Raw genomic sequence first — 13,557 nt, 5'->3', positions numbered from 1 at the left:
AACTACACTTGAGAATTTTGATTTCTTAGTTGGTTTGGTTATCTGGCATGATGTTTTATTTACTATAAATAAAGTTGAGCAAAAAGTTGCAGTCTAATATTGTTTACATGCATGGATGCTACTCTCAAACAAATTGAAGGGGTCATCTCGTTTTTCCAAAAGTATAGAGATGAAGGCTTTACTTCTAGTATTGTCGACAGAATATCATCGGCAGTCCTGCGAGAGGTATCCCATGAAGGTAGATTGATCGGCAGAGAAGCGTGTAATCAAGAATAAGAAGGCAACAGAGACACACGAGTTAGACAGGTTCAGGCCATTAATGTGACGTAATACCCTACTCCTGTGGTCTATTGGTTTGTATTAGCTATCGTATGATATTGCGTGTATGCTATGTCGACTAGGGGACCCCTGCCTCTCCTTATATACTCTGGAGGGGTAGGGTTACAAGGAAAGTATCATATTTGGTACTATACAATATCTTATGGTGCACGTCAATTAGTGTTGTGCATGCCTTGATTTTGTGGGCTAGGCTATCTCTGATGATGCAGCCCATGTCTTGTCTTAGGGATACCGGAGGTTATACCCCCACAGCTAGTCTCCAAGCCTAATAATAGGTGACGTAGTCATGTGGTGCTAGGGTCAGAAAGTAGAAGAAAGGCAGAAGACCGGCCGAGCAGGCAACCAGTCCACAGGCAGAGCCCCGAATTGAAAAGTGCACATTCACCGTAAGGTGAAGTGTGCCCACTTAGTCCCTGAGCCTGCTGGAAGATAAAGAATGAATCTTATAGCAGGGTCAAAGAAAAAAATTTGAAAGCTTGTCGACGTTGTCTGACATGCGTATCAAGACCCCAGATGTGCTGCCCAAGATCAGCACCCTGATCCGAACAACATGGAACAGCTTGATAGCACACCGATGAGACGTAGCAAGATCCGACCACCAAGGGAGTCCCCGGCATAGCTGGCGACGTCCCGAGCACCGGAGAGTTCCCGACATAGCTGGCGATGTCCGAGCACCGAGGAGTCCTCGGCGTAGCTGGCGATGTCCAAGCACCGAGGAGTCCCTAGCATAGCTGGTGATGTCTGAGCACTGAGGAGTCCCGAGCGTAGCTGGGGATGTCCGAGCACCGAGGAGTCCCCGACGTAGCTGGCGATGTCCGAGCACCGAGGAGTCTTCGGCGTAGCTGGCGATGTCCGACGCAAGGTGAAGTGGGGTGAAGTGTGCCCACTTAGTCCCCGAGCATGAAGAATTCGAGCGTTGAGGAGTAACCGACGTAGCTAGCGATGAAGCATGAACGACGAACAGTCTGGTCAACTGGTCGGCGGTGAAGTGAGCATTGAGTAGAAGTGACCAACGAACAGTCCGATCAATTGGTCAGCGACGAAGTCCATGAACCTAGCGGTTCGACCAGTTGATCGGTGGAGAAGTCCGAAGGCCAGGTGGTCCGACCACCTAGACGATGATCCTGCAATATAAATATGTATAACGGGTAGTACATGATGTAAAAATATATAAACTCCGGAGAAAAATCAGCAATGGCGATGAAATAGCATAAGTTGCTCGGCGATCAGTTGGTGTGAAGATGTATTTAATATAAACCGCCCAAACAGTTAGTGTGTAGCTGAGTCTCCAGCTCTAGCTAGCTAATTAACCATAACATCGAGTGCGGAGCCCGTGCACGTGTAGGAGGAACAGGCATGACCAAGGAGCTGCTGCCGACCACCCATAACGTAGAGCGCGGAGCCTGTAGCACGTGTAGGGAGGAGCCGGAGACAGGGCCGTCTCTAGAGGCGTCCGAGCATCAACATGACTTGTTCAGGGGTTCAGAAAATCGCTTGGAGAGCAAACATGGAGAAAATAGCTCGAAGAAACATTATGGCGATATACGGAGACTGAAGAATATTTAGAAGAAGAATAAAGCATGACTTAGCTTTAGACAGAATATCTGGTCGGCGGCGTATGGCGCTATCTGGTCGGTGAGAGGATGGATGTCTCCAACCTGGTCGGCGAATCTACCCCTTAGGGCATCTTGGTAAGCGACAGTGACGTTGGCGAGTCCGAAGGGTAGGGCTGTAACCCTTAGAGTCTTCTGAGTAGCCTCCGATAGATCTAGATCGGAGAGTGGTCGGCGCTGAACCAGAGTGTCCAGAGCCTATTCGGCGATGGTGAGGCAATCGGCGAGCTTCAGACCAACCCGATCGATGGATGCGATCAGATCGTCGTTGTTGATCCGCCTCCTCTGGTAGCGAGGAAGCGGACGGTGAGTTGTTGATGAAGGCGACCTCGGAGGCGGTTCCGAGATCGGATCTGTAGTCGCAGGTGTTGGGGTGATCGGCGCAGCATTGATCTGCACCGGCTCAATGAGCTCTCCGACTCCATCAGCGTTGATGACCCACGAGATGGATCCGACCATGAAGATCTGCCCGGGCTGCGGGAGGGACGAAGAGCCTACGAAAAAACCATCTTGTTCAACAAGGAAACAACACGCAATCCCCTACCTGGCGCGCCAATTGTCCACAAAATATCATCGGCAGTCCTCCGAGGGGTGTCCCACGAAAGTAGATTGATCAGTAGAGAAACATGTAATCAAGAATAAGAAGGCAACAGAGACACACGAGTTAGACAGGTCCAGACCGTCTGTGTGACGTAATACCCTACTCCTGTGGTCTGTTGGTTTGTATTAGCTATCGTATGATATTGCGTGTATGCAGATGTTGACTAGGGGACCTCTGTCTCTCCTTATATACTCTAGAGGGGTAGGGTTACAAGAAAAGTATCATATTTGGTACTATACAATATCTTGCGGTGCACGTCAATCAGTGTTGTGCACGCCTTGATCTTGTGGGTTGAGCCACCTCTGATGGTGCGACCCATATCTTGTCTTGAGGATACCGGGGGCCATACCCCCACAAGTATTGAAGCCGCAAAATCAATTGCATTTGATTTGGATACAGAGCCAAAATTCCTAACCAAATGTCAAGGTAAAAGGAAGAAGCATTCCGATGAACAAAATGATGATAGTGAAGAAGAACAGCTTTTAATGATAGAGTCCTTCAGAGTTAGTTACTTTCTAGTTATTGTTGACGTTGCAATTGCTTCGTTGACTAGCCTATTTGAACAGCTAAAAGCATATTAAAAAGTGTTTGGTTTCTTATTCAACTCGGAGAATTTGAAGTCCTTGCATGATACAGAGCTAGGGAATTGTTGCACTAATTTTGTCAAAACTTTTTCCTCATGAGAACAAGTTTGATGTTGAGTTAAATGATTTTATCTCTGCATTACAAGTGCTGCAAATGACTTTGCCAGATGATTTAATGTCAGCAACCAATATTCTACAGTTTGTGATAGTTGTAGATTGTTATCTGAATGTGTCTATTGCCTATCGGATTCTCATAACAGTTTATGTGACAGTAGCCTCAGCTGAAAGAAGTTTCTCTAAATTGAAACTATTAAAAAATTATTGAGGTCAACTATGTTATTAGATTGAACGGCTTGGCTATGCGTTGTATTGAGAAGGATGTCTTGGACAACATTGATTTCGATATTGTTCTCCATGATTTTGCATCAAGAAATGCTTGGACATTTTTAGCAAGCCCCAAAGCATTATTTTCTTATTTGAGGTAATCATAATAGTTATTTTATTTTTCTTTTAGTTTTTTCTATTGTATAAACATTGTGTTTTATGAACTATATGCATGCTCCTATTTATCTCATACTAGTACTAATATATGATTTATTGATTTCTCATGACTTTTAGAAGTTGAAAAAAAAAAGCCTAAAGGGCCTTTGCTTTCGTATTGTTCAAGGGCCGTGAAATCTATATATAGCGCCGGCCCTGATTTAGTGAAACATGTCGTAGCACTTATTAGGTGGATAATGTTGCATTTAGTGTAGTATGACACGTGGATAGCTTGTATGTGAAGATTAAAAGGCAGTGGAGATCGTTTTTATAAGAGAGAGATCCGAGCAGAGCATCTTTGGAAACAACCGAAGACCTAAGTTCCTTACTCAAGTGGCATGCATTGGCGTGACGAATAAACTTTTTTTTATATCACCAAGGTTTAATATGCAGTGCTAAAATACCTTTGCATGTGCCCCCAAATTCTGGCCCCTTGCCACTCCAGAGACACCTTGGAGTCCGATGACGTCCTGTCGTCGTCCTATCAGAAGTAATGGTACGGTAATTATTTGCTCCAATCAGTGATACGGTGAAGATAAGCAAGGTTCAGAATTTCTGCCTAATTTGGCTGAAATTTCACGAATTTTAGTAATTTTGGTGGTGGCCGAATGGAAAAATCTGAAATTTTGTAATACAATAATACACTTACTATATTTAGACTCATATTTTCTATTATTTATATACTATATTGCATATTATTCTACTCAATATATGTAGTCATAAATCATGCTAATATTTGTTTAGATCTAATTTTTTAAAAAAAAAACATACTTCTTTTGCAAGCCTCTAAAAAATTCTGGTCCGATTTCATGAATTTCGGTAATTTCGGGGTGGCCGAATTGTTTTTAGGATCAATCTGTATAACACTCGGTTGTTTTGGGCTCTCCCAACACCTGATTTTTTTCTTCGTATCTTCTTCTTCGTGCCGCCTCGCCCCGCCGTACCGAGGTAGGTTCTCGTTGGAGCTCTGTCGTGGCGGCCGTTGCTGCGGAGCTCCGATGAGACCGTACCACATGCTCACGGCGGCCTCCTTCTCCCCTCCTCTCCCCCGCCGCCATCATGGCCATGGCCGCCCACGCCCCGACCTAGCCTGGCCACCTCTTACGCTGTCAGAACCCTAACCATCGTCCTGCCGCCGTTCCCACTGCCTGGCTGGCCTGCCCCCCCCCCCCCCCCCCCCCCAAAAAAAATTTAAAGGAACACTCGAATGTGTTATAGTATCTCTTTATTTTAATAACAAAAAAGAAAAAAGATACAAAGATATCCGTTTCAGGTTAAAATATATCCTTTACTTTCATTTTTTTTATTTGCAAAGGTTCAAATTTTGGTGAAATTTTGAGATTTTCAGTAATTTCAGTGGTGGCCGAAAAAAAATCAGAAATTTTGCAATACCCTAGTACATGTGCTATATAACTCTAGATTCAAATTTTCTATAGTATTGTTTTATTGTATATTCTTCTATTCAAAAGATGTGTAGTCATAAATTATACTAATATTTGTTTAGATCTATTTTTTAGAAAAAAATCATACTTCATTTGCTAGTATCTAGAAAAAATTCGGCGAAATTTTGACAAAAAATTAAAACCCCCGAAGATAATTGTGCGAATTACAGAATAAAGTGCACGCATCGAAGGACAAAGACAAACGACGAGACAGCAAACGCATCACATGCCTGTACACAGTACAGTACTCCAGAAATACGCAGAGATAGACAAAAAGGAAGCAACCAAACAAAACGTGCATGCATCATGGCCCGGCGTACAGGTGCGCCGGCAGCCTGGGCTCCGCGACAGCGTCGAGCCGGACCATGCGCGGCATGGACAGCCCGAACGTCTCCTCCATGCTCAGCTCCTCCCTGGAGACGCCATCTGGGAGCTTCCACGCGTAGCCGTGCAGCAGGTAGGCCAGCACCACCTGCACCATCCTCAGCCCGAGCGAGATGCCGGGGCACATCCGACGGCCGGACCCGAAGGGCAGCAGCTCCAGGTCGTGCCCCTTCACGTCCACGCCGCTCCCGACGAACCGCTCCGGCCGGAACTCGATCGCCGGCGGTCCGCCCCCACACGGCGGGGTCGCGGGCGATGGCCCAGACGTTCACGAACACCAGCGTGCCCGCCGGAACGTCGTGCCCGCCCACGGAAACGTCCTCGCGCGACAGCCGGGGCGCCAGCATGGGCGACACCGGGTGCAGCCGCATCGTCTCCTTCACGACGGCCTCCATGTACGGGAGGCTCGGGATGTCCCCCTCCGTGACAACGAGGCGCTCACGGCCGACGACGCGGTCCAGCTCCTCGGTGGCCGACGCGAGCGCGTCGGGGTTCCTCAGGAGCTCCGACATGGCCCACTCGACGGTCACCGACGTCGTGTCCGGCAATCCAACGAGGAGCTTCTGCAAGCATGCACATGCATGACGTCGTCAAGCATCCAACTAATTAACAATGGAGTACGTGTACGTCTTACGTACCAGCGTGAATGCCTTGACGCCATCTCGCTGGATCGGGACCTCGAGGTTGGGGTCGTCGGCGAGCTCCAGCAGCAGGTCAACCGCGTCCGCGGCGACGAACTCCTCGCCCTCTCGCCACCGCCGCTCGCTGTGCTCGTCCACAACATTGTCCAGGAAATGGTCGAACATCTCCCTAAGCCTCTTCAACCTCCTGACGTGCCCATGCGGATCCAGCCAGCTGAGGCACGGGATCATGTCCCCGACATCGAGCCTGCCGCTCAGCAAGAAGAACTCTTCGATCCCATCCACTAGAACGCCTCGGGCGTCGCCGGCAAGCCACCGGCCGCCGCCGACCTACCGTCGCCGTCGACGCCGACGGCGTGCTTCTTGCCCAGCACCATGAGCGAGATCACGTTGATGGTCAACTGGAACAGGTGGTCCATGAGCCGCACCGGCGCCGCCGGCCCAGTGGCATACAGATCGCGCAGCATGGCGCGCACCTCCGCCGCCCGGACGTGCTCTTGCGACCTCAGCCGCGCCGCGCTGAACACCTCGGCCTTGCAGAACTTGCGCGCCTGCCGCCAGTACGCGCCGTAGGGCGACCACAGCATGTGTCGGGGTAGTTGTAGCCGGTGTACCTGCCGGACGCGGTCCTGGGGCGGTCGATGAACTCCAGGTCGTGCGTCTTGAGGAAGAACCTGGCCATGTCGACGGACGAGCCGACGACGACGGGGAGGGAGCCGAAGCGCAGGGACATGAGCGGCCCGTAGCGCTTGCAGAGCTCGTGGACAGACCGGTGCGGGAGTGGGCCGATCAGGTTCAGGTTGCCGATCACCGGCCATGGTCGAGAGGGCCTGGTGGGAGGTTGTACTTGCGAGAGGGGTTCTGGCGGCGGCAGCGGTGGAGAGTGGATACGAGGAAGAGCGCGATGGCCAGCACGATGCCGAGGAAGAAGGAGGCCCAAGGAGGTAGCTCCATTCGAAACTTAGGATTAATAACGTGTTAATTTGAACTTTTGAAGTGAAGTGAGTATATGCGAATGGGTACGTAGTCCGGTGGTTATAAAAGCCTCAGTAGCATTAATATTTCAAGATAGGCGACGTTCCCGTCGATACGAGACGCCTAAGGTGGCATCTTAGGTCCTGTGTTTGACTCCCTGTGGGAGTGAATATTCCATGATAGACGACGTTCCCGTAGATAGAGGCGCTTGTGGTGACTTCGTCAATCTCAATAATTTGCCGGCCTAGTCTTCCAAGATGTTAATAGGGATATGGTTGGATTTGCACGCGTGAGTTCATAAGGGTGACTGCGTCGAAGATGCTCATATGGTAAGGTTGGGTTCACGTGGGTAAATTTATAGGGGTAAGTGTGTGCGTTTTTAAAGTGTCTGAATTGTATCATGTAATTAAAAAAAAAGTAAAGTACATGAGCGGACAGCTTACACGCTTGAGCCACTTAATATAATAAATATATAAATATATATAAGTTTTTGAAAGGGCAGCAAAAACTTTATCGCGGGTTTTATTAGAGGAAGAAAACAAAATATCTGGCCTAGTTTTTTCACCAGATTTAGATGTGCTAACAAATTAAGCGGCATCTAGCTAGCTGCAAGTCTGCATCTACTACTACATTTAGGCCTGGTTTAGTTTCTAAAAATTTTCACCCTAAACTACCACATTAAATCTTGCGGCACATGCATGTAATATTAAATATAGACGAAAAAACAAACTAATTGCACAGTTTGGTTGGAAATCATGAGACGAATGTTTTAAGACTAATTAGTCCATGATTAGCCGTAAGTGCTACAGTAACTAGCATACGCTAATACTGGATTAATTAGGCTTAATAAATTCGTCTCGCAGTTTCCAGGCGAGCTATGTAATTAGTTTTTTTTATTAGTATCCAAAAACCCCTTCCGATATCCCCGAAACATCCGATGTGACATCAAAAATTTTCATTTCGCGAACTAAACACAGCCTTACATTGCACAATAATTGTGAGTTGTGGCTTGATGTGTCGGAAAAGCAACAGAAGTAAACAAAACGCACTGAAGCCATCTGACCGCTAGCTTGTTTACTTGCGTGTGGCTGCAAGTCCACCCGTCCATCTCACCGGTCATGCACCATTGACTGTTACACATGTGTACATATATGTAGCTCTGAAAAGTCGCAACCGGGTTGCAGTTGCAGCTTCGACACTACAGAAAGGTCAATTGCATGTTAAGCTTTTCACAAAGGGGTTGCTACAACCAAAACAAGTATGGCAGGCCACTAAGGCTTACAACTAAGGACCAAAACAGAGAAAACGGTCGATAACACTTCAACCGTTTTCTACTTCTATTTTTAAATATAAAAACAAAAACGAAAGTGGTAAAGCTGGACACGAAAACGAACACAAACTTATAGAATATTGAGAATTTTTAAAATAAACTAATTCGAGTGGAATTATATCGAATATGGTTGTCGAATGCTAACCCGTAAAACAAACTAATATAAAAAGTATCTCTATTGACACCATATAAGAAAGATTTGATTTTTCTAAGACAACAAGCGCTTGTATACGATTAATATACTAGTGAAACTTTGTTTATTTTTTTAGCATCATAGCGACCTCAAATATAAAAAAAAACTCAAAACTACAAAGTTGTAGATATTGTCTAGAGCTATAATTTTATATAAAATTCATCTTCATCGGAGATCATATGAAAAAGATATATTTTTCTAAGACTGGACTTCTAGTGGGCCAAAAAGGGTACATACTGTCGGTACAGAAAGTGACCAACACGTAAATATTTATAGTTTTGCCGTACGTTGTGATCAGATGTGGCCTAGCACTCAATGGCACAGGGTTCATACTGGTTCAGGCAACGTGCCCTACGTCCAGTTTGAGTCGGTCGGTGACTTTATTCCTGAGCCCAGGTGCTTGAAGTTTGCTGTGGGGTTACAAACGGAAGTGAGTAAGATGGGGGTGCCAGAGGTTCGGTCGAACCATGGTCTGAAGGGCCAAGAGTGATAGGAGCTCCGCTATGTGTTAAGTGTTCGAACGTCTGTTGTTCGTTGGAATCCTTGGTCGTTCAGATCGTTGGAGAATGTTTCAGTTGTTGTCTGGTTGATCCCTTTGTTGGGAGAGAGCGCATCCCCTTTTATAGATGAAGGGGATGACCTTTACAAGTGAGAGAGAGAGTGAGTGAGAGTACGTATGCTACTAAGTCTTGTTGCCCACGCCGTCAGGTACAAGATGATGGTAGGCGCCCATAACACTGTCTGTGTCAGACGCATGTGGGAGGTTTTTCCGTATTCACCATGTGTGGCAAATAACGGTGCCCACAACACTGTCGATGCCCAGAGGCATGTGGGGGGGATTTTACCGTGTTTGCTTGGTATGGGAATTGTGGGCGCCTACAACACTGTAGGGCAAATCGTCAGCGCCCACTATACTACTTGCGTTCTGACATGCCTGGAAGGTTGCAGGGCACCCTTCTAACATGTCCTGTTGGTACTGTCCTACAGGTGTATAGGGTACGGTCCTTAGTTTTGCGGTTGACTTGAGCGTCCTGCTTTACTTGCTCTGCCCATTTCATGGTCCTCACCGAGCGGGCGTCCCCGGTCGGTTGGTCCCAATCGGCTCCGACTACGTTAGTCGGAGGAGAGCTATAAGTAGAGGTTCGGTGTATCCCCGATCGGAGAGGCGGGTTGAAGTCAGAAGCGTTGTTGGCCAGGCCTTCCGGTTGGAGAGGCGGGCCAGAGTCGGAAGTGAGGCCTTTCGATCGGAGAGGTGGGCTGGAGTCAGAAGTGAGGCCTTTCGGTCGAAGAGGCTGGCTAGAGTCGGAAGCGAGCGTCGTTCCTCCTTAGCCAGGCCTTCTGGTCGGAGATTGGATCGCCCTTCTGGCCTGTCGTTAGGTTTTTGGGCTGGCCCAGGAGTTGCGCGTCATTCGCAACGTCGTCTATCGGGCCGAGCTTTTGCTAGGAAGCAGGTCCATGAGGGACCCTGAGTTTATGAACCCGACAGGAGCCCCCAAGCCCTTAGGCGATTTGGGTAGAATCGTCTAGGGGATTTTTGCCTTGACAGCGGGTGCGCGCGAGCGCACCCATGGGTGTAGCCCCCGAGACCCTGGGCAATTCAGGTAGAATCGCTGGGGGGTTCCGTGTTGCTAGCGGGGGATTTTTTTTGTTTCGACGGCGGGTGCACGCGAGCGCACCCACGGGTGTAGCCCCCGAGCCCCTAGGTGATTCGGGCAGAATCGCCAAGGGGTTTTTTGTTAGTGGGCGTGTGTGCGTGCATCTTGGTGGGCGTAGCCTCCTCTTCCTAGTTTCTGACCCATCATTTCAGGGAGCATGGTCCTAGGGCATTGGGTGCGCCAAGGGGCATCTAGGGATCAAACGAGTCAGAGTCGATGATCCGGACATCGGGGGCGCCGAGGGATCGGACGAGTCAGAGTCACGGATCTAGGTGCTAGGTGCAACGAGGGATCGAATGAGCCAGAGTCACAGATCTAGGCGCTGGGCGCAATGAGGGATCGAGCAAGTCGGAGTTGCGGATCCAAACGTTAGGCGCGCCAAGGGATCGGGCGAGTCGGAGTCATGGATCCAGGCACAGCCAAGGTCATGTTGAGGTGTTTGGGCGTCCCGAGCCCCTGAGCCCCGTTGGGCTCGATAGGGGTTGGTTTAGTTTTGTGTGTTACCCCATCCATGGTTTCCGCAACCGGAGGGGCTGAGCTAACGTCGCTTGCCTCGATGGCTCGAGTGACGCGCTCGGTGATCTCGCTAACGGGCACGTTCGAGTGAAATCTGGGTCCATCGTTCATGACAGGGTCAGCATAGCCCTCATGTGGTATTCCACTGCTCCTTAACCCATATCCCGGTAAATGCCTAGGTCATTCTGGAGACCGACCCAGGTGGCCCACTAGCCTCCCCTCGATGGAGATTCTGTGGGCATGGCTCGATGTTAGGATCGAACGAGAAAGTCGAGATGACCCTGTCTGCTTTAGAGCAGACTAAGCGAGGGCCGCTTGGGGGCTCATCTGTGTTTTCTCCCCTGGCTCTATTTGATGCAAGGTGGCCTTGAGCCCATCATGGGCCGGCCTTCGAACCCCGGATGGTCGGTGCTCATGTTTGAATGAGGCAACTGCCGCTTCATGATGCAACACGGAGCATTGTGATGCATTTAACTCATATGCGATGCTTTGGATGTATGGGATGAATGAATGCGTGCATGGATGAATGTGTGAATGCGTGTATGAATGTATGAATGATAGCAGATGAATGAATGAATCATATAAAGAAATAGTGGGGTTTGGTAATGTTACCTTGATGACTCGAGTGACGGGGTTTGAAAAGCTTTTATCGATATGTCCAACCGGGATCCACGCTCGTCGTTCATGATGGAGTCGGCATGGCCCACATGGGGCATCCCTCTACTCTTTACATGTCTCTCGGCATTTGCTTGAGCCGTCAGATTGTCAGGAAGCCCGTTGGTCTCTCCTAGGCAGAGATCCCATAGTTGGGCCTTTCCAAGTCCCGCTTGGGAAGACAGAGAGCCACCTACGCGTAGTTGCACCTTGTTTCTTACGTTCGGCATGCAGTAGTGGTGGGCCATACCTAGGCCATGTCCCGTCTGACCAGGCGCCATCTCATTAGGCAGCGTGCGTCCCAGTAGTTAGGGGCGCGTCCTGTCTATCTCGTTCGCATTGAATGGGGGAAGGGAGAGGGTTTTTTGCCCCAATCCTTTTGCCTTTCCCAACTACTGTGCCTTTTCCTTTAAATAGGGAAAGGGAGAGGGCTTTCATTCCGTTTCTTCACCTATTCCTCATCTGTCACCTCTTCTCCTTCCTTTTCGCCAAGAGCGTTTGAGTGCCATGGCGGTTCCTAGGAGAGAAAAGGGGAGAGTGAGGGAGAGGAGAAAACTCATAGATCTGTTCATGAATCTAGAGCACAATGTTGAGCTAGAGGTCATCTGTTGTGAGGGAGTCAGTTCTGGCCACCTTTGCCTAGAAGGGGGTGCTGCCGCCGAAGGAGGTGGCGCACTAGAGGGCTCCTATGTGAGAAGATTTCCCGCAACCTTGGGATGGCAAGGTTGTCTTCTTCCTCGCCTTCCATGAGCATGGGTTAGGATACCCCGCACACTAGTTCCTGCGTAGGTCAATGAGTGGGCCTAGAGCTGTAGCACCTCAATTCGACTAGGGTGCTGCACATCACCGGATTTGTCATCGTGTGCGAGGCCTTCCTCGGGATGGAGCCGCACGTGGATTTCTTCTAGTGGATGTTCTCTGGGTGAGCTTTGTTGGATGGGAAGCCGCTCAGGGTCACGCCGGTGGGGGCCTTAGCGCTACAGAAGAAACCAAGGGCATCGAGCTCGTACCCCGCGTACACCGCTGTGATTCCAATTAGGGATGGCACAGGGAATGGTTCTACATCAGGAACCCAGCAGAGGTGCCATTCCTGCCTTTTACCGGCAAGAGGCCGGAGAGGCAGGAGAGCTGGTCGTGGGGCCCCGCTAGCCAATAGAACAAGAAGCTAGAGATTATCAGCGTGGAGCTTCAAAAGCTGGTGTGACAGGGACTTGAGGGGTATGGGTGTTCCACACCTTCTTTCTGCCGCTGGGTTGCCCCACTAGCGAAGAGGACGCATCCGATGTAGATGTACAACGACCCGACGGATCCTGACCGTGCATCATTGGTGGAGCTACTGAACAACGAGGTCTGGAGTCGCCTCGACTAGGTGCTACAGCTAAGGGCCAAAGAGACCCTTGATGGAAAGCTCGGTCCTTTCCATGCTGCGAAGCTGTCCAAACTGGTATGCTCCCCTCTCCTCCGTGTTCTTTTCCCCTTTTCCTCTCCTGTATCTTAACTTCGAGTCACCCATTTCATAGGGACTTGGAGTTTACAAGTCCTTGCCACATGGCCTGGTAGGCCGCCCTAAAGGAGGCGGCGATTGAGAGGAAGAAGAAGAAAGCCGAGAAGGCTTGATAGAAGCATGAGAAGGAGATGGAGATCACCCAGCGTGTGCGGGCCGAGGAAAACAAGAGCAACATCGAGTCGGAGCTCGAGTCAGAGGATCCCATGGAGATGGGTGACAACGTGATCTCCTCCAAGGACGAGAGGGGCCGGGAGGTCATCGCGACCTTGGTGGAGCATCGCAAGCCTATGGCCACGTCCGCTGGTGATGAGTAGGGGGTGGAGAGGCTTGGTGATGTTCCCATGCTAAGGAAGCGCACCGCAAGCTCGGATGTTGTTGGCGAGTAGGAGGCGAAGTGGACACAGTCACCGCACCCTTTGGAGGCATCGCCGGCCTCATCCCCACCTGCCCCGGGCATGGTGGGGTAGGCCAGGCGGTCGGAGGAGCAAGCTTGTGTAACACCCTGGTGTTACATTGTAACGTTTTGCTGAATTAATTCGTAAGCATCTGAATTATGTGCATTGGTGTATGATGGGCTTTATAA

General features: G+C 49.5%; 1 pseudogene; it reads right to left on the bottom strand.

Moving 5' to 3' along the window:
* Positions 1–5,423: 5,423 nt before the first annotated feature.
* Positions 5,424–7,098, bottom strand: LOC136532452 (trimethyltridecatetraene synthase-like; annotated as a pseudogene).
* Positions 7,099–13,557: the final 6,459 nt, after the last annotated feature.

This window comes from Miscanthus floridulus, unplaced genomic scaffold (assembly GCF_019320115.1).
Source record: "Miscanthus floridulus cultivar M001 unplaced genomic scaffold, ASM1932011v1 fs_626_1_2, whole genome shotgun sequence".
NCBI classification, from domain to species: Eukaryota; Viridiplantae; Streptophyta; class Magnoliopsida; order Poales; family Poaceae; genus Miscanthus; species Miscanthus floridulus.
The sequence above is the reverse complement of the archived record's forward strand: the minus strand, read 5'-3'. Positions and strand labels throughout refer to the sequence as shown.